Here is a 21,251-nt window from a genome sequence, read left to right on the forward strand (position 1 = left end):
ACTCTCTCCGGGTTGTGGGTGTAGGCATGCAGCCAGGCTGCCCTGGGTCACACAGGCTGGGGTGCACACTCTTCCCAGGGGTGTGAGTTGGTGCTCACAGCTCCTGTGTGATTGCCTCTCTGTCCTCACTCCCCTGTCTGTGCCTTCAAGCACCCAGGCCTCCCCAGGTGCTGCTCAATCCTTGTTTGGCTGGGGAGGGAGGGGTTGACCCAGCTCTCTCCAGAGTGCCCTGAGGCAGACCCAGGAGCACTGGGCCTGGGGCTCCAACCTCCCTGGTCCCCGCATTGATCCACAGGCCCTTATTATCCTGAAGCACTGTCTTTACCATCTTGTTTTTCAATGTCTACTACAATTTTTGATCTCCTATTTTCATGTATGTTGTAATATTGTTGGCTGTTTGTTCTGTTCCTCCATAGATCAGCTTGGTTTTTCTCCTGTGTGTAGGAGAAAGTGGAATCCACTCCCTCCTACCACTCTGCCATCTTCCCTTTCCTCCTTGTTATTTATTGATTTTAGATTGGTTGTTATCCTCCTTTTGGTTGTGCAAGGAAGCGAATGGGATTCTACCTACACCTCCATCTTGGCCGGAACTCCCCCATGTTAATTCTTCTTATACATGAATATGATATGTGCTCCCGCTTATTTGTATCTTCTTCAATTTTAAAGGTGTGTTCTTTTAATTTGTTTCCAGGTACTTTTCATTTCTTTATCTCATTTTTGACCCATTCATCATATAATACCATGTTATTTATCCTCCATGTATTTGAATGTTTTTGATTTGATTTTTTTTATTGATGTAGAAATTTCTAGGTTTAAGCCATTGTGATCCAAGAAAATACTTGATATGATTTCAGTTTTCTTTAATATGTTACAACTTATTTTGTGTCCTACCATGTGGCCTATCTTTGGCAATGATTCACATGCACATGAGAAGAATGTGTATTCTGTTGCATTGGGATGAGGTGTTTTGTAAATGTCAATTAAATCCATTCAGTCTACTGTATTGTTTAAGATAGATGTTTCCTTGTTGATTTTTTGTTGACAGTGGTGGGTAAAGTACCCTACAATGACTGTATTGCTATCAGTCTCTTTCCTAAAGTCCTCCAGGATTCTCCTTATTTATTTAGGTGCTCCTATGTCAGGTGCATATCCTCTTGTTGGACAACTCCATTAAGTATTATGTAGTGACCTTCTCTGTCTCTTGTTATGGCCTTTGTTTTGAAATCTATTTTGTCTGATAAAAGAATTGCTGCCCCAACTTTTTTTCATGTTCATTTTCATGGAATATTTTTCCACCTTTTTGCTTTCAGCCTATGTAAATCTTTTGTTCTACGATGGGTCCCTTGTAGACAGCAAATATACAGGTTATAGATTCTTACCCATTCAGCTACCCTACATCTTTTGATTGGAGCATTTAAGGTTACATTAAATTACAGTTACATTACATTAAGGTTACATGCATCCCTTTACATTTGAGGTTATTATTGATAGGTACTTAATCACTGGCTTTTTTCCCCTTTGAATTTTTGTTTCCCCCCACCGTGACTTCCTCTCTCTCTCTCTCTCTCTCTCTCTCTCTCTCTCTTTCTTCTTCTTCTTCTTCTATCTTCTTCTTGTCCCTTTGACATCTCTTGCAGTACTGGTTTGGTGCGAATGTACTCCTTTAGCATTTTTTTTTTTCAGTTTGGGAAGCTCTTCATTTTGCCTTCTATTTTAAATGAAAACCTTGCTGGATAGAGGAGTCTTGGTTGTAGATCCTTGTTTTTCATTACATGGGATACTTCATGCTAATCCCTTATGGACTGTAGTGTTTCTGTTGAGAAATAGGCTGATAGCTTTATTGGACCTACCTTGTAGGTAACTATTTTGGTTTCTCTCTTGCTGCCTTTAGGATTCTCTCTTTGTCTTTAAACTATGTCATTTTAATTGTGACATTTTGGTGTGGGTCTCTTTGAGTGTATCTTGGTTAGGACTCTGTGCTTCATGAACTTTTGTGACTTTTTCTTTCACCAGTTAGGTAAGTTTTCTGTCATTATTTCTTCAAATAAATTTTCTATCCCTTGCTCCCTTTCTTTCCTTCTAGTATTGCTATGATATAAATATTGTTACATTTCATGTTGTACCAAAGCTCCTTTAAACCATCCTCATTCTATTAAAGTTTTTTTTCATTCTTGTGCACTGTTTTTTTCTACTTTGTCTTCCAAACCATTGATTCAATCCTCTGCTTCATCTAGCCTGCTTTTAATCCTTCTAGTGCATTCTTCATATCAGATACTTCATTCTTCATCTTCAACTGCTTTTTATTCATAGTTTCTGTGTCCTTCTACATTCTGACGTAGTCCTCGCTACATTCTTTGAGCATCCTTAAAACCATTACTTTGAACTCTATGTCTGATAATTTGCTTCACTCAATTTTATTTAGCTCATAAAATGGGGTTTCCTCCTTTTCTTTCATTTGGGTGTTGTGTCTTTGTGTCCCCATTTTAGTGGTCTCTTTTTGTTTCCTTCCATGTATTAGATAGATCTGCTTTGATTTCCTGTCTTCATGGGGTGGCCATTTGTGGTAGGATTCCTGTGGGACCCAGTAGTGCAGCCTCCTTGACCTCTTGATCTTGATGCTCTAGGAATATCCTTTGTGTGGATTATGTGAACTATCCTTTTATATTTTGGTCCTGAATGTTGTTGGCCTACTTGTTGATGGGATCTCTACCTCCAGCTGGCTAACTGAGAGGCTGAATCCCCCACAATGACATGTATGCTATTGTACAGGTGCTGACAGAACAATGCAAAACAACACACACACACACACACACACAAACAAGCAAACCCCCCAACAACAATAGCAAAGTCAACATCAAAAGAGCAAAGAGTAATAAAAGCTGAAAGATAAATAAAATAGTAGAGAAAGAGAAAAAAGAATAAAGAATAAGAAAAAAACACAGAAAAGAAAAGTTATTTATAAGAGGAGAAATGGAAGAGAACTAATATAAATGATGAATAAAAAGAGGAAAATGAGAAAAGGGGACAAGGGAATAGTAACAAAAATTAGAAAAGGAAAGGAGAAGGGAAAATTGTGTATACAAAGGTAAGACTACAATACAAGATATGAAAGAAAAAATAGAAGAAAAAGAAAAAAGATAAATAGGCTACAAAAAAGAAAAAGTAACAAAAATAATGACAAAGAACAAAATGCAGATCATTTCAGTAGAGTTTATTGCTTCTCTGCTCTGCTGGTTTCTCCCTTTGGATACAGTTCTGATGTTGACTGAGGCTTGTGTAAGTTAATGTCAGGTGCTGTGTATGTCTAGCCCTTAGCAACCTGTTCAAAGCTACAAGTGATCCACAGTGTATGGCTGTTTCCTCTGAGCTTGGCTACATACAGAAGGGGCCAAAAAGTGCTACAAAGCTAGCTTTTATCAGCGCTGATTCGAGCAGTGGGTCAGCAAATATCTCAAGTCACCTTAGGATCTTCCCCTGCATGCTGGCCTGCTGCCAGTCTTAGACAAATCACAGATTAATCTTCTGGTGGAAAAGGTGAAAGGGATTCCTGTATCTCCCATGGGAGGTGTCTTTCAAAAGTCAGGGAAGTTGGAGTTCTGGCCAAGATAGAAGCATAGGTAGAAATGTTTTGCTTCCTCGCACAACCAAAAGACAATCTAAAAACAATAAATAATCTAAAAACAATAAACAGTCAGAAGTACCATAAAATCAAACTTCATGGAACTCTGACAACTAAGGAGTTAAAGAACCATTCACCCAGACTGGTAGACTGCTGAGTGGATAGGACACAAGGCAAGGTGGCGGACTGAACAGGCTAGGCAGAGCTGGCTGAGAAAACTTGCAACAAAACAGGGGACCATGTGGGCGAGGCTGGGATGGCTAAATGGGAAACTAAAGATTCAAAGCTAGCTATAAACTACTGCAGGGGGAGCCATGGTGGGAGAAACTCCCAGTTTCACACAAGAGAGTTCGTTAGAAAATGGGGCTAGAGTAGAGAAAGTGAGCAGCATTGTTCCCTCTCTACCCTTCCTCCACAAACAGTGCCACAATGCAGCAAAGAGGATTGCTTCACCAGGGTGGATACCTAAGGCCCATCCCCTTACAACATAGCAGGTGCACTGAGACAAAGAAATATGGCCCAAAAGAAAGAACAGATCAAAGGTCCAGAGAAATACAACTACATGATAAGGAGAGAGCCAAACTATCAGCTGCACAGTTCAAAACACTGGTAATCAGGATGCTCACAGAAATGGTTGAATATGGTCATAAAATAAAAGGAAAACTGAAGGCTACACAAATTAAAATAAAGCAAAAGGTACAGGGAACCAACAGTCAAGGGAAGGAACCCAGTACTCAAGTCAACAGTTTGGAGCAGAAAGAAGAAATAAACATTCAGCCAGAACAGAATAAAAAAAAAAAAGAATTCAAAAAAATAATGAGGAGAGGATTAGCAACCTCCAGGACAAATTAAACATTCCAATGTCTGAATCATAGGGGTGCCAGAAGGAGAAGAGGAAGAGCAAGAAATTGAAAACTTATTTGAAAACACAATGAAGGAGAACTTCCCTAATCTGGCAAAGGAAATAGGCTTCCAGGAAGTCCAGGAAGCTCAGAGAGTCCCAAAGAAGTTGGACACAAGGAAGCACACACCAAAAAAACATGATAATTAAATCACTCAAGATCAAAGATAAGGAGAGAATCTTAACAGCAGCAAAGACAGTTACCTACAAGGGAGTTCCCATAAGACAGTTCAGCTGATTTCTCAAAAGAAATCTTGCGGGCAAGAAGGGGCTGGAAAGAAGTATTTGAAGTCATGAAAGGCAAGGACCTACATCCAAGATTCCTCTATGCAGCAAAGCTATCATTTAGAATGGAAGGACAGATAAAGTGCTTCCCAGGTCAGGTCAAGTTAAAGGAGTTCATCATCACCAAGCCATTATTATATGGAATGTTATAGGGACTTATCTAAGAAAAGGAAGATAAAAAAATGACAACAAACACACAATTATGATTAACCAAACCTTAAAAAAACAAAAAACAAAAATGAACTAAGCAAACAACTAGAACAGGAACAAATTCACAGAAATAGAGATCACATGGAGGGTTATCAGTAGAGAGGGGGTGAGGAGAGATTGGGGGAAAAGGTACAGGGAATAAGAAGCATAAATGATAGGTACAAAATAGACAGGAGGAGGTTAAGAATAGTATGGGAAATGGAGAAGCCAAAGTACTTATATGTACAACCCACAGACATGAACTGAATGGGAGCAATGATCATGAGGGGAGGGGTACAGAGTGGAAGGGAATAAATGGGAGAAAAAATGGGGACAACTGTAATAGCTTAATCCATAAAATATGTTTTAAAATATATCAATAAGTAAATAAAATTTTGATTTTTGCTCTTTATTATTTCCTTTCTTCTGTTTAGTTTGGATTTATTTTGCTCTTTTTTTTAGTTTATTGAAACTTGTATTATTAGTTTGAGAATTTTCATAGTGTGTAACATTTAGTTCTGCTAATTTCCTGCTCAGCATTGCTTTAACTGCAAGCCACTCATTTTGAGTTGTTGTGGTTTTATTTCATTCAGTGCTATGCATTTTAATATTTCATTTGAGACTTCTTTTTTCACCCATGAGTTGTATATAAATGTGTTAATTCTTAATTTTTGAAGATTTTATTTTTCTGTTACTAATTCTGTTTTGATTACATTATGTTCAAAAAACATATTGTGTGACTTCAATTATTTTCTATTTGTTGAGATTTGTTTCAAAACCCTAGGTACAGTTTGTTGTGGACTTGTTGTATTCCTTCAAACTTCATATGTTGAATCCCTGTCCCCTGATGTGGGCTATTTGAAAATGGGGCTTCTAACTACAATAAGTAAGGTTAAATGAGGTCACAAAAGTGCAGTCTTGATCTGATAGGATGTGTCCTTATAAGAAGAGATAACAGAGAGCTCACTCTCCCTCTTTCTCTTCATTCATGCACAGAGGAAAGGCCATGTGAAGACAGGGAGAAAATGTCTATTGTATTTAAATGGAAGAGGATGAGGAGCGGGGAGACAGGAGACAGGCAGCCTAGCAGAGAAGGCTCTTGGCAAGGTGGCAGACTGAGTGGGTGACATGGGGCTGGCTAAAGAGGAAATTGAAGACTCAAAACTAGCTGTAAAATACTGAGGGGACAGCAACAGTGGGAGAAACTCCCAGTCTCACAGGAGAGTTTATTGGAAAGTAGGGCTAGAGTGAGCAAGAGAGCAGCTTTTTCCCTCTTGGGCCCCTCCCCCACAGGGTTGCTCAGCCCTGGAGAATACCTAAGGCTCTGCCCCCTTACAACATAGCAGATGCACTGAGACAAAGATATATGGACCAAATGAAAAAACAGATCAAAACTCCAGAAAAAGAGCTAAGCGATGAGAAGATAGGCGATCACTCTGATGCAGAGTTCAAAGCACTGGTAATCAGGATGCTCACAGAATTTACTGAGATAAGTCACAAAATAAAGGAAGAAATTTCCTTCCAAAATGAAGGAATTCAGTTACTCATCTTTTTTTGAAAGTCTTCTATCATTAGGACTTTATTTGGCATGCTAGAAAACTTTGTAAGGAAATGCTTTTTTTCTTGTGTTTGTAACTTAATAATATTATGTGGTTAATACATTCCCATTGAGAAAAAATATAAATAAGAAATTAAAAATTAGTCTTCAGTATTTTTCATAATTGATAATATACTATAATTCTTTCTATTTTTTCATTTAACATTGTATCAACTGTATATTTTCTCATGTTATTTAAACTGTAAGAGAGTAAAGTCAACAACATGGAGGACTAGGAGGTTTCCCTAGCTTATACCCCCTCAGCAGCCATAATTTGGCGTACATCTGCAGACAAAAGTTCTTTTGTGACACCCTGGTGGAAACCAAGACTGAGGAGGACCATTTTGAGAAGGCTGTCCCATGCCTATATTGCAGACTTTCCCACTGTGGTCCTGGTTATAGACTAGGCAATAGCTCTGTTGATCTGTGTGGCCTCAGACACAGCCCCATTTAGCCTTGGTCCTATCACTAAGTGACACCATCCTCCAAAGGTCCTGGCAGGAGTTACATCTGCCCATTCAGGTAAAAGGTTCACCAACCTTGGTCCTGATTGTGGACCCTGGAGCAGTCAGTAACCCAGTACTAGGCTTTCTCAGTGACAATCAGGAAGTAGTTCTGCCCACCCAGAGATCAACTGGGAGACACACCCATTTGTGCTTCCAGAGATAAGTACTGAGAGCTCAGCCCAACTTCAGATCTTAAGAAGTACTGTAAACTGGCTCCATTCCCTCCCAGATATGAATCAAGAACAGTCCTGCCCATTTAGGGACCCACCAGAAGACACATTTTTCAGTGGCCCCAGAATCAGGCCTATCAATCTCAGTCTGAATGCATATCTTAAAGCAGACCACTGAACCGCCTCCTGGCCCACTTAGAGAATTTCTGCCTTCCTAGGAGAATCCAGGCACTGACTGAGTCCCCTTCCATTATGTGAGGATATAGCAAGCTTAGTTGTCTGCTACCCAGAAGAGGGCCTTCACCAGAACCTCACTATGTTGGCACTCTCAGACTTCTATCTTTTGGAACTGTGAGAAATAAATTTTCATTGTTTATAAACCCAGTCTGGTATTTTATTATACCAACCTCAATGAACTACAGCTTCTGTACAGCAAATGAAACAACTGACAAAACAAAAAGGCATTCTAGAGAATAGGAGAGAATATCTGCAAACCATATACTGATAAGGAATTGATATTAAAAACTATAAGGAATTTATACAACTCAGTAGCAAATAAAACAAATATTCTTATTTTTAAAATAAGCAGAGGATCTGAATAGACATTCTTCCAAAGAAGACATAAAAATTGCCAACAGGTATATGAAAAGATGCTCAACACCACTAATCATCAAAGAAATTAAATTAAAACCACAATGAGTTATCATATCACACCTGATAGGATAACTATTATCATAAAGACAAGAAATAAGTGTTTGTGAGGTTGTGGAGAAAATGGAACTCTTGATCACTGTTGGTAGAAATGTACTGGTACAGCCACTACAGAGAACACTATGGCAATTCCTCAAAAATTTAAAAGCACAGCAACCCTGCTTCTGGGTATATGTCCAAAAGAAATGAAATCAATATTTTGAAGAGATACTTACATTCCTATGTAATTGCAGCATTATTCACAATAACCAAGATATGGAAACAACCTAAGCGTCTAAGAGTGAATGTATAAAGAAAATATGGCATATATATTCAATGGAATATGTTCAGACATTAAAAGAAAGAAATCCTACTATTTGCCACGAAACCTATGAACTTGGAGGGCATTAAGTGAAATAAGCCAGGCACAGAAAGAACTGTATGATCTCACTCATATGTGGATCTAACAATATCATACTCAGAAACAAAGAGTAGAACACTGTTGGCAGGGGCTTGGAGGTGAGTGAAATGGACAGATGTTGCTCAAAATGTGCAAACTTTCAATTATAAGATGAATAAATTCTGGAAATCTAGTGGTAACTATAGAGTTAAGAATGTTGTATTGTATACTTAATATGTATTAAGAGAGTAGATCCTAAGTGTTCCCACCAGACACACAAAAATATAACTCTGAGGTGATGGATGTGTTAATTAACTTGATTGTGTTAATCATTTCACTATATATGTGTGTGTGTGTGTGTGTTATATGTACATATAATTTTTATACTTTACTATGTATACATGTATATGTATATATAATTTTAATCTTCTATATATATTATATTGTTACATTGTACACCTTAAATGTATAAAATATTATTTGCTAACTACACCTTAATATACTGCTACACATAGTTTATTTGATTACTCTCATAATTCTAGTATGGAACTACTGTGCTGTACCTGGAGAAATGTTTCAGAACTTTAACATTCTGATATTCCCTTTGGAAAATTTTCTTAATGTGCAGGTACATTTTTGGACATTAGTTCCCTAGCACAACTGAATAAGATATTTTTATCCCATACCAATTATAAAGCACTTTCTCTTTTGATGGTAAGAAATGGATAATTTAGAAAATTAACTAGCCTTAGAATATTAGTGAAATTTTCAGATAACCAGCTTTATGTGATATACTCCAATGTATTTTTACCTTTGTAGGGTAGTTTTATTTTGAATTTTTCTTAATTTTGAAAATTAGCATACTTGCAAAAGAATGTATACAAAATAGTTTGTACAGTTGATTAATAAAAGTAAAAATCATGAGGTTCCCTTTTCTCCACATCCTTACTAACACTGCCTGTTTGTTGGCTTATTGATGATAGCCACTCCTACAGGTGGGAGCAGAAACATCATTGTACTTTTAATTTGCATTTTCTTATGATTTCTGACATTGAGCATCTTTCCATATGTCTATTGGCTATACATACACACACACACACGTATATACATACATATATACATACATATATATCCTCTTTGGAGAATTGTCTATTCATGTCTTTTGTCACTCATGCACTGTTGGTGGGAATACAGATTGGTGCACCCACATTGGAAAACACTACTAAGTTTCCTCAAAAAATTAAAAATGGATATTTTTAACCGCCTTATAACCTAACCATTCCACTACTGGGTATATATCCAGAGGAATACAAAGCACTAATTCAAAAGAATGTATGCATCCCTATATTCATTGCAATGTTATTTCCAGTAGCCAAGGTATGGAAAAGGTAAAAATCAACATCCATGTATGTACCACTCAGTAAGAAATAGAACATTCCTATACCCCAAATGCCCTATTCATGACTCTGTCATAGTTCCCTCACATTCCCCAAGAGATAAACATTTGAATTTTGTGGTAATTAGTCTTGTTTTCTTTCAAGCTTTTAATACTTAAATATGTGTCCTTAAGAAATACATTGTTGCCCTGGCTGTCGTAGCTCAGTGGATTGAGCAAGGGCTGTGAACCAAAGTGTCGCAGGTTCAATTCCCAGTCAGGGTACATTCCTGGGTTGAGGGCCATAACCCCCAGCAACCGCACATTGATGTATCTCTCTCTCTCTCTCTCTCTCTCTCTCTCTCTCTCTCTCTCTCTCTCTCCCTCCCTTCCCTCTCTAAAAATAAATAAATGAAATCTTAAAAAAAAGAAATACATTGTTTAGTTCTGCCTGTTTTTGGAACTTTATATACATGAAATCATAAATATCTACTCTTTTCTATCTAGCTTTTTCACTTGAATTATGTTTTGTTACTGATGATGTTATTGTTTTATATTGAGGGATAACATACATAAAGTGCATATAGTATACTAATCTTTATTGTATATCTCATTTGTAATTTGTATATACACACATATAGTCATTACCCTGATAAAAATGAAGATTTTTCAGTACCCTATAAGATTCTCATACAAGCTTTCTCTGTATGTAACCCACTCAGAAGAAACTACTATTCTGATTTCTATCACTAATGGGTAGTTTTGACTGTTTTAGAAGTTCATATCAATGCAGTCATACAGTATGTGATCTTTTGGAGTCTGGCTTATTTGGCTTATTAAAGTTTTGTATTTGAGACTCATTCATGTGCTGTGATACCATTAGTGTGCATTATTATTATTACTGAGTAGTATTATATTGTATGAGTATACCATGATATTTTGAATATGAGTGTTTGGGTTCCTTTCAGTTTTCTACTACTATAAAAGAAACCATTATGAGCAATCTTGTACATGACTTTTTATGGACATATGCATTCATTACATTGGGATATGTGCCTGGGAGTAACATTGTTAGGCCATAGGTCACAGAGTAGACATATGACTAGCTTTGGTAAATATTTCCAAAAAGTTTTCCAAAGTAGCTATACAGTTTTATATTTCCAGGAGTGTATGAGAGTTCCAGTTCTTCCATATATTTCCCAACTATTAGTGTTGTAGATATTTTAATTACAGCAGGTCTGGTGGGCGGTATCTCGTTGTGGGATTAATTTGTATTTCACTAAGGACTAATAATGATGATCACCTTTTCACATGCTAATGGTAATCTATATATCCTCTTCTGTAAAGTGTTTCTTTAAGTTTTTGCCATGTTTGTATTGTCTTATTTTTATTAATTTTATGTTTTACTTACATATACTTGATATGAGTCATTTATCAGCTATATGAATGGCAAATATCTTTTTTAATCCTCTAGCTTGTTTTTCACTTTTAATAGTGATGTAATTTTAAACAGCCTTACTGAGAAAAAATTCACAGACCACATAATTTACTCATTTAAAATGTACAATACAATGCATTTTAGAACTGTGCAATCATTGACACAATAAATTTTAGAACATTCTTACCACCCCATAAATAAATCCTTTATCCATTAGCAGTCACCCTCCACTGTTCCCCAACATGCCTAACCCTTGGTAAACACTAATCTCCTTTCTGTCTCTGTAGATGTGTATATTCTGGAAATTTCCTATAAATGGATTCATACAATATGTAACTTTTGTAACTGGCTTCTTTCATTTAGAATGATGTTTTCAAGGTCTGTGTTGTAGCATCTGTCAGTACTTGATTCCTTTATATGACTAAATACTATTCCTTTGTATGTATATACCACATTTTTTAAATAAACTAATATTTTTATTTTTTGCATAGGGATCCAATTTTTAAAGTTTATATCTTCAAAAATACAGCTCTGAATATATACTTTGTAATTGTGAGATGAATTACCAACTTTATTGAAATACACAAATAAGGGACATTCAATTAGGAGTCGACCTGAAAGAGCAAGGAACTGGGTGGAATATTTTAAATGTTCTTTTGTTTTGTTTTGTTTTAATTTTTAAAAATGTATTGCTCTTCTTTAAAAATACAGTTGATGTGCAATATTATATTAATTTTAGGTGTAGAACAGTGTGATTAAAGTTATTACCTGTGAAATTATCACCCTGATAAATCCAACATCCATCCGATATCATGCATAGTCATTACAATATTATTGATTATATTCCCTGTGTTGCACACTATATCCCCATGACCATTCTGCACCCACCAATTTTTTAAAAATTATTTTATTGTTGTTTTATTACAGTTGTCTGAATTTTCTCCCATTACTCCTCTCACCCAAGCCAAACCCACCTCCCCCCCTTGGCTTTGTCCATGCGTCCTTTAGAGCTGTTCCTGAAAACCCTTCCCCCCATTATTCCCTCCGACCTCCCCTCTGGTTACTGTCAGATTGTTCTTAATTTCAATGTCTCTGGTTATATTTTGCTTGCTTTTTTCTTTTATTGATATACCACATTTTTGTTATTTATTTATCTGTTGACAGGTATCTGGTGTCTTTCCAGTCTTTGGTGATTATGAATAATGCTCTTGTGAACATTCATACACATGATTTTGCCTGGGAATGTTTTAATTTACCTTGGGAATAGAGTTAGGAGTGAAATGGCTGGATCATATTTTAACTCTATGTTTAATTGTTTGAAAAAAATTCCCAGACCATTTTTCTAAATTGGCTGCAACATTTTTACATCCCCATTAACAACATGTATGGGTTCCCATTTCTCTGTATCTTCATTAACACTTGTTATTATATTTGTTTTTTTATTATAGCCACCCTACTGGGTGTGACATCATTTAATTTTTATATCTCTTATGGCTAATGATGTTGAACATATTTTCATGTGATTGCTGACCATTTATATGTCTTCTGTGGAGAAATGTATAGTCAAATCCTTTTCTCATTTTAGTTGTCTTTTTATAATTAAGTTACAAGAATTGTTTGTTCATTCCAAATATAAGTGACTAGTCAGATAGATGTTACGTTACTAATTTTTCTAATCCTGTGAATTGTCTTTCCACTTTCTTCATGGTGCCCTTATTTGTGCTAAAGATATTTTCTTTACTTTTATTGTTAACACTATTACAGATGTCCCCATTTCCTCCTCCTTTGTCCATCTCCCCCCATCCTTGAACTCCCTTTCCCTCCGGCCATCACCAAACTGTTGTTTAGGTCTATGGATTACACATATATATTATTTGACTACTCCCTTCACCTTTCATCATCCAGTCCCTGTCTCCCTCCTATACTTGCAGTGGTTTTATTCATTTTTAAATTAAATTATGTTTTGTTGTTTATGCTCTTACAGTTGTCCCAATTTTCCCCTTTGCCCTCCCTTCACCCAGCCCCTGCACTCCCTCAGTTAATCTCCACATTGTTGTCCATATCCATGGGTCATGCTTGTATGTTACCTGGCTACTATATTCCCTGTGCTATCTTACATACCCAGAACTATTCTGTAATAACCAATGTGTACTTATTTTCTTTATTGTTGTTAGTTACAGTTGTCCCCATTTTCCCCATTATTCTCCCCTGCCCTACACACCCAGCACCTCCCACATTCAATCCTCCCTGCCATTGTCTTTGTCCATGGGTCCATTATATATGTTCCTTGGGAAAGAACCCTTCAGTTTCTTTCCCACGTTATCCCCCTCTGCCCTCCCCTCTGGTTACTGTCAGGTTGTTCTTTATGTCCATGTCTCTGGTCTATTTTCATCACTTGTTTGTTTGTTGATTAGGTTCCACTTACAGATGAGATCATACGGTATTTCTCTTTCACCACCTGACTTATTTCACTTGCCATAATACTCTCCAGTTCCATCCAGACTACTGCAAAGGGTAGGAGCTCCTTTCAGCTGTGTAGTATTCCATTGTTTAAATGTACCACAGTTTTTTGATACACTCATTTACTGATAGGACCTTAAGCTATTTCCAGCACTTGGCTATTGTAAATACTGCTGCTATGAATATTGAGGGGCATAGGTTCTTTTGAATTGGTGTTTCAGGACTCTTAGGGTATACTCTCAGACGTGACATAGCCAACTCAAAAGGCAGTTCCATTTTTAGTTTTCTGAGGAAATTCCATACTGTTTTCCACAGTGGCTGCACCAGCATTCCCACCAACAGTGCACCAGGGTTCCCATTTCTCCGCAACCTCCCCAGGTCTTGCTGTTTGTTGCTTTGTTTATGATGACCATTCTGACTGGTGTGAAGTGGTATTTCATTGAGGTTTTACTTTGCATCTCTCTCATAGCTAGAGATTCTGAGCATCCTTTCATATGTGTATGGGACTTCTGTATGTCCTCCTTGGTGAAGTGTCTGTTCAGGTCCTTTGCCCATTTTTTAAATTGGATTGTGTATCTTCCCGGAGTGGAGTCATGTGAGTTTTTGTACATTTTGGCGATCAACCCCTTGTACAAGGTATCATTGCCAAATGTATTTTCCCATATGGTTGGTTCTTTGTTCATTTTGTTGATGTTTTCCTTAGCTGTGCAGAAACTTTTTAATTTGATGTAGTCCCTTTTGTTGATCTTTCCTTTATATTTTCTTCTCTAGGGGACATATCAGTAAAAATATTGCTGTGTGGAATATCTGAAATTTCCCTGCTTATGTTCTCCTCTAAAACTTCTATGGTGTCACAACTTATATTTACATATTTTATCCATTTGCAGTTTATTTTTATTATGGTGTAAGTTGGTGGTCAAGTTTCATATTTTTGCATGCTGCTGTCCAGATCTCCCAACACCATTTATTGAAGAGACTATTTTTACTCCATTTTGTGTTCCTGCCCTTTTTGTCAAAAATTAATTGACCATAGAGATTCGGGTTTATTTCTGGGCTCTCTATTCTGTTCCATTAATCTCTGTGTCTATTACTATAGACTGTTTTGATTACAGTGGCTTTGTAATACAGTTTGATATCAGGTATTGTGATTCCTCCTACTTTGTTCTTCTGTCTCAAAATTGCTGAGGCTATTTGGGGTGATTTATGATTCCACATAAGTTTTTGAAATATTTGTTCTATATCTGTTAAATATGTCATTGGTCATTTTAACAGGGACTGCACTGAATCTATAAATAGCTTTGGGTAGTAAGAACACTTTGATTATGTTAATTTTTCCAATCCATCATTAACATGGTATATGCTTCCATTTATTTGTGTCTTCCTTAATTTCTTCAGTGTTGTGTACTTTTCTGAGTAAAGATCTTTTAACTCCTTGGTCAAGTTTATTCCTAGGTACTTTATTTTTCTGGTTGCTATAACAAATGATACTCTTTTCCTAATTTTTTTTCTGATACTCATTGTTGTTGTACAAAAATGCCTTTGGTATCTGAATATTGACTTTGTATCCTGCTATTTTGCCAAATTCACTGATTAGTTTGGGTAGTTTTTTTTGATAGAGTCAATAGAGTTTTCTATGTACACTATCATGTCATCTGCAAACAATGACAGTCTTGCTTTTTCTTTTCCAATTTGGATGACTTTTACCTCTTTTTCTTGTTTTATCGCTGGGGATAGAACTTCCAGTACTATGTTGAATAGAAGTGGTGAAAGTGAATATCCTTGTCTTATTCCTGATCTTAATGGGAAAGCTTGTAGTTTTTGCCCATTGAGTATGATATTGGCTATAGTTTTCTCATATGTGGCCTTTATTATGTTGAGTATGCTCTATGTACTCCCACATTGCTGAGTGTTTTTATCATAAATGGGTATGTACCTTAGCAAATGCTTTCTACACATCTATTGCTATTATCATATGATTTTTGTCTTTCCTTTTGTTTATGTGATGTATTACATTTATTGATTTTGTGGGTATTATATCATCCTTGCATCCCTGGGATGAATCCCACTTGATCATGGTGTATGATCTTTTCAATGTATTGTTGGATGTGGTTTGCCAATATTTTGTTGAGGATTTTGGTGTCTATATGTTCATCTGCAATATTGGCTTGTGGTTTTCTTTATTTGTTGTGTCTTTATCTGTTTTTGGGATTAGGATGATGCTGGCTTCATAAAAAAGAGTTTGGGAGCATTCCCTCTTGTTGGAATTTTTTGGACAGGTTTGAGAAGGATAGGGGTTAGCTCTTCCCTAAATGTTTTGTTAAATTTTCCTGTGTAGCCATCTGGACCAGCGCTTTTGTGTACTGAGTGTTTTTTGATTACTGCTTCAATTTCACTAGCTATTATTTGTCTCTTCAGGCTTTCTGCATCTTCTTGACTCAGTTTTCGAAGATTATATGTTTCTACAAATTTGTCCATTTTGCCCAAGTGTTCAGATTTCTTAGCAAATAGTTTTTTGTGGTAATTTCTTTCAATCCTTTGCATTTTTGTGATATCAGTTGTAATCTCTCCTCTTTTGTTTCTGATTGTGTTTATTTGGGTCTTCTCTCTTTTTTACTTGATGAGTCTGGTTAAAGCCTTGTCAATTTTGTTTATCTTTTCAGAGTACCAGTCCCTGGATCTATTGATCCTTTGATTTGTTCTTTTAGTTTCTATGTCATTTAATTCTGCTCTGAACTTGCTTATTTCCTTACTTCTACTTGCTCTGGGCTTTCTTTGTTGTTGTTCCTCCAGTTATTGTAGGTGTAGGGTTAGGTTGTTTATTTGGAATTTTTCTATCTTTTTTAGGTAGGCCTGTTTTGCTATGAACTTCCCTCTCAGGACTGCCTTTAACTGTGTCCCATACGTTTTGGACTGTTGTGTGTTCATTTTCATTTGTTTCCAGAAATTTTTTTATTTCCTCCTTGATTTATTATTAACCCATTCATTGTTTAATAACATATTATTCAGTCTTCATGAGTTTGACTGTTTTTGAGTTTTTTCCTTGAGGTTCATTTCTAGTTTCAAACCATTGTAATCCAACAAAATGCTTGTTGATTTCAATTTTCATGAATCTGTTGAGGTTTTTATTGTGTCTTATCATGTGGTCTATCTTTGGAAATGTTCCATGTGCATTTTTTTATCTATGCACTAAAGCAACTATGCTAAACTTTCAGTGATATATTTATGAAATATTTTGCTCTTGAAAAAAATAATAATATATGCAGAACAGAACAATTATCTTTCCTTATTTGACATTATTTTTGCCTTATAATATTCTTACATCCATTTGCTTATAATATTTCCTCAGATATTTTTAAAAATAAAAAATCATATGAGAATTTTAAAAGAATAGGCAACTAGGAGAGACAGGAACTGAATTTGTTGAAAATTTCTTTTCTTTTCTTTCCCTGATTTTCACTAGTCTTTCTCCATATTTTCTCTCATGCTCTGGAATTAAGGTTATTTTTGAAATTCTCTCTAGTTTTTATACTTGATAAAATATTATTGCAGGGTTTCATTTTACTTAATTCAATAAAATTGTTCACTCTCATTCCCTGCACTCACTACAAGCATCAGTTCTGCTGTTATTTTTTTAATTTTATTTTAATCATTGTTCAAGTACAGTTTTCTCCCTTTTACTCCCATTCCAGCCCACCCACCCATCCCTCCCTACTTCCCTCCCATTACCACCCTCCCCCTAGTTTTTGTCCATGTGTCCTTTAAATTTGTTCCTGTAAACCCTTCCCATTCTTCCCTGAAATTCCCTCTTCTCTCCCCTCTGGTCACTGTCAGCATGTCCTTTATTTCAGTGTCTTTGACTATATTTTGATTGTTTCTTTGTTTTGTTGTCCATGTGCATTTAATGTGTATTTTGCTTCTTTGAGAGAAAGGTTCTATGTATATCAGTTAGGTCTATTTGATCTAGGGTGCTGGTCAGTGACACACTCCCCTTGTTGATTCTATGTTTGAAAGATCTCTCCATTGTTGACAGTGGGCTGTTAAAATTCCCTACTATAAGTGTGTTGCTGTCTATATCATTTTTGAAACCCTCCAAGATTTTCCTTATATATTTACGTGCTCTTATGTTGGATATATATAGATAGATATAGATATAGATAGATATAAAAATAAATAAACAAAATCTTTAAAATTGTACTTCACTAATGACTACGATGCTAAGCATTTTTAGTGTGCTTATTTACCATTTGTGTATGTTCTTTGGTGAAGTGTCTGTCCAAAATTTGTACTCCTTTTATGATTGTGTTGTTTTCTTCTTATTAGTTTTTGAGAATTCTTTTTTTTAAGATTTCATTTATTTTTAGAGAGGGAAGGGAGGGAGAAAGAGAGAGAAACACCAATGTGTGGTTGGTGGGGGCCGTGGCCTGCAACCCAGGTATGTGGCCTGACTGGGAATCGAACCTGCGACACTTTGGGAGAATTCTTTATATATTCTAGGTGCAGGTGCTTCGTTAGATACAAGCTTTGCAAATATTTTCTCCCAGTCTTTGTCTTCTTTTTTCATTCTCTTAGTCTTCCACATAGTAGAAGATTAAATTTTGATGAAGTCAGATTTATTAGCTTTTCCTTTATGAATTTTGTGTTTAGTGTCATATCGAAGAAATTAGAACTGAAGCTTAACAGTTTTTTTCTTCTGGAAATCTTATAGTTTATAGTTTTACATTTAGGTATATGGTATACTTTGAATTAATTTTTGTATGAAATGCAAGGTGTGGGTCAAGGGTCATTGTTCTTTTTTTGCATATGGATGTCCAGTTTTTCAGCACCATTTTCTTGAAAATATTACTCTTTCGAAAGGTTAGTAAATTAAAGTATTATTTCCTGGATTTTGAGAACATTAAAATTCTTAGATTTCAGCCGACCACTAATTTAGAGATGCATGAGAGTTTCATCTTGTGTTCTGAGTGAGAAAACTCAATTGCCCCTAAATTTTTTCTCTATTATAACATCTAACCATGCTACATCTTGAATAAGATGCTATAATCTCGTATCTAAGTTTTAGTGTTTTCACCTTTTAGGTGTTTGTATCACTTCAATCTAATAATATAATCCTACTATATGCCAAATACTGTTTTCATATTCATTATTTATATGCCTTACTTGAAAGGAAGTAGGAAACACTGTGGCATACTTTGTGTTTGAACAAGCTGTATTTATTAACAAACACTTTGAAAAGATTTTTTGCTTTTAGAATGTTAGTTTTGAATCATTTACATAGTTCTTATAGTGTTTTTCAACTGGCAAGCTAATATGATTTAGTGATTAAAGACATTTTTGTAGCCCTGGCTGCTATGGCTCAGTGGATTGAACACCAGCCTATGGACTGAAAGACCACTGGTTCTGTTGCAATCAAAGTACATGCCCATATTGTGGGCCAGGTCCCTAGTCGAGGGTGTGTGAGAGCCAACTAATATATCTCTCACACATTGATGTGTCTCTCCCTCTCACTCTCCCTCCCTTCCTGTCTCTCTAAAATAAATAAGATCTTTTATAAAAAATAAACATTTTTAGAAAAATGGGCAAAGCACCTGAACAGACACTTCTCCAAGGAGGACATACAGAGGGCCCAGAGACATATGAAAGGATGCTTAACATCACTAGCCATCAGAGAGATGCAAATTAAAACCACAATGAGATACCACTTCACACTGGTGAGAATGGCCATCATAAACAAATAAAAAAACAACAAGTGTTTCAGAGGATATGGAGAAAAGGGAACCCTACTGCACTGTTGGTGGGAATGTAGACTGGTGTAGCCACTGTGGAGAACAGTATGGAATTTCTTCAAAAAAACTAAAAATGGAACTACCTTTAGATCTAGTAATTCCACTGCTGGAATTATACCCTAAGAATTCTGAAACACCAGTACAAAGAACCTATGCACTCCAGTGTTCATAGCAGCACAATTTACAATAGCCAAGTGTTGGAAGCAACCTAAGTGCCCACCAGTAAATTCTTGGATACAAAAAACTGTGGTACATTTAGACAATAGAATACTATGCAGCAGAAAGAAAGAAGGAGCTCCAACTCTTCATGACAGTGTGAATGGATTTGGAGAGTATTATGCTAAGTGAAATAAGCCAGGCGGTGAAAGACAAATACCATATGATTTCACCTATAAGTGAACCTAATCAACAAAACAAACAAGCAAGCAAAATATAACTAGAGACATTGAAATAAAGAATAAACTGATAGTAACTAGAGTAGGGGGGAGGGGATAACAGGGGAAAAAGTGGAAGGGTCATCATGGAACATGTATAAAAGACATATGGACAAAACCAGAGGTGGGTAGGATCAAGGATGGGAGGTAAGGATGGCTGGGGTTTGCAGGAGTGATGGCAGGGAAATGGAGATAACTGTACTTAAATAACAATAAAATTATTTATTAAGACCGAAAAATGATCCTTTTTTAGGAATAAAATAAAAGAAGGAATTACTCTTTCTTCTTTACGCCTTAGCTTCTGGATTCTGTCAATCCAATAATCCTTTTCTGTCCTCTCAGAATATGTCTGTCCTTTAAGAAATACCCTATTGCCTTGATTTCTGTGCCTTTATAGTAAATTCTGAATTCATGATGTGTGAGTACTCCTACTTCATTTTTTCCAAAGTTTTTGGCTATTGTAGTTTTTTTTTGCTTTCTATATAAATTCTGGAATTGGCTTGTTGGTCTCTACAAAAGATCTTGCTAGGATCTTGATTGAAATTGCACTGAATCTAAGGATCATTTTAGTGAGTATTAACATATTGAGGATATTGAGTCTTCCAATTCATGAACATAGCATATTTGTCCATTTCTTTAGGTCTTTATTTTATCAGTATATCAAATCAACACACTGCATAACTTACACAATGTTAAATAAGTCAATTATATCTCAATGAAGCTGGAAAACAAACAAACAAACAAACAACAAAGAAAAGTTACAGACTTCAAGTCTCATTACTTCTGGTCAGTCACATGAGAGAGTAAGCAATACAAATATCTTTTCCTCGCTAAGTTTTTAATCTTTTATCTTTTCTTTTTAATTTATTGGTCTGTGTGTTATGGCTGACCAATTCTAATTTCCCCTCAGCTCAGTGGGGGTTATGTGGATGTCATCTAAAAATAATTTTAAGTGGGAAAGAAATTTCCTTACTCTGGTTATTGCTGACTCCCATTGTCAGAAAAAAGAACTCTTAAGTGGAGCCCTGAAAAGTACTTAGGGCCAAAATTTTATCTCCTGCTAATACTGTCCTACTGATTACCATTATTTTATTTTGGAATATTAAGTGTGTGGTTTTTTTCAATTTGAAAGTTCTACAAATTATAAAAATTTTAAAAATTAAATTATATACCACAAGTCTTCCTTTGGTTATCTCTGGTCTGTATTGTGTTCCTTGCTAAGATACTGCAGTAGGTAAAAATGCACAAAGCCAAAAATATACAGATATTCTAATTTTAATTTTAAATTTTAAAAACCATTTCTATAATACTTCAGGCTTAGTCAGGAGTGTGTGGTCTGAGTTACAAGATATCCTAGGTGACTGTTTTACCATTAACAAAAGTCCACCAGGTTTTTGGTCTAAA

This window comes from Phyllostomus discolor, chromosome X (assembly GCF_004126475.2).
Source record: "Phyllostomus discolor isolate MPI-MPIP mPhyDis1 chromosome X, mPhyDis1.pri.v3, whole genome shotgun sequence".
NCBI classification, from domain to species: domain Eukaryota; kingdom Metazoa; phylum Chordata; class Mammalia; order Chiroptera; family Phyllostomidae; genus Phyllostomus; species Phyllostomus discolor.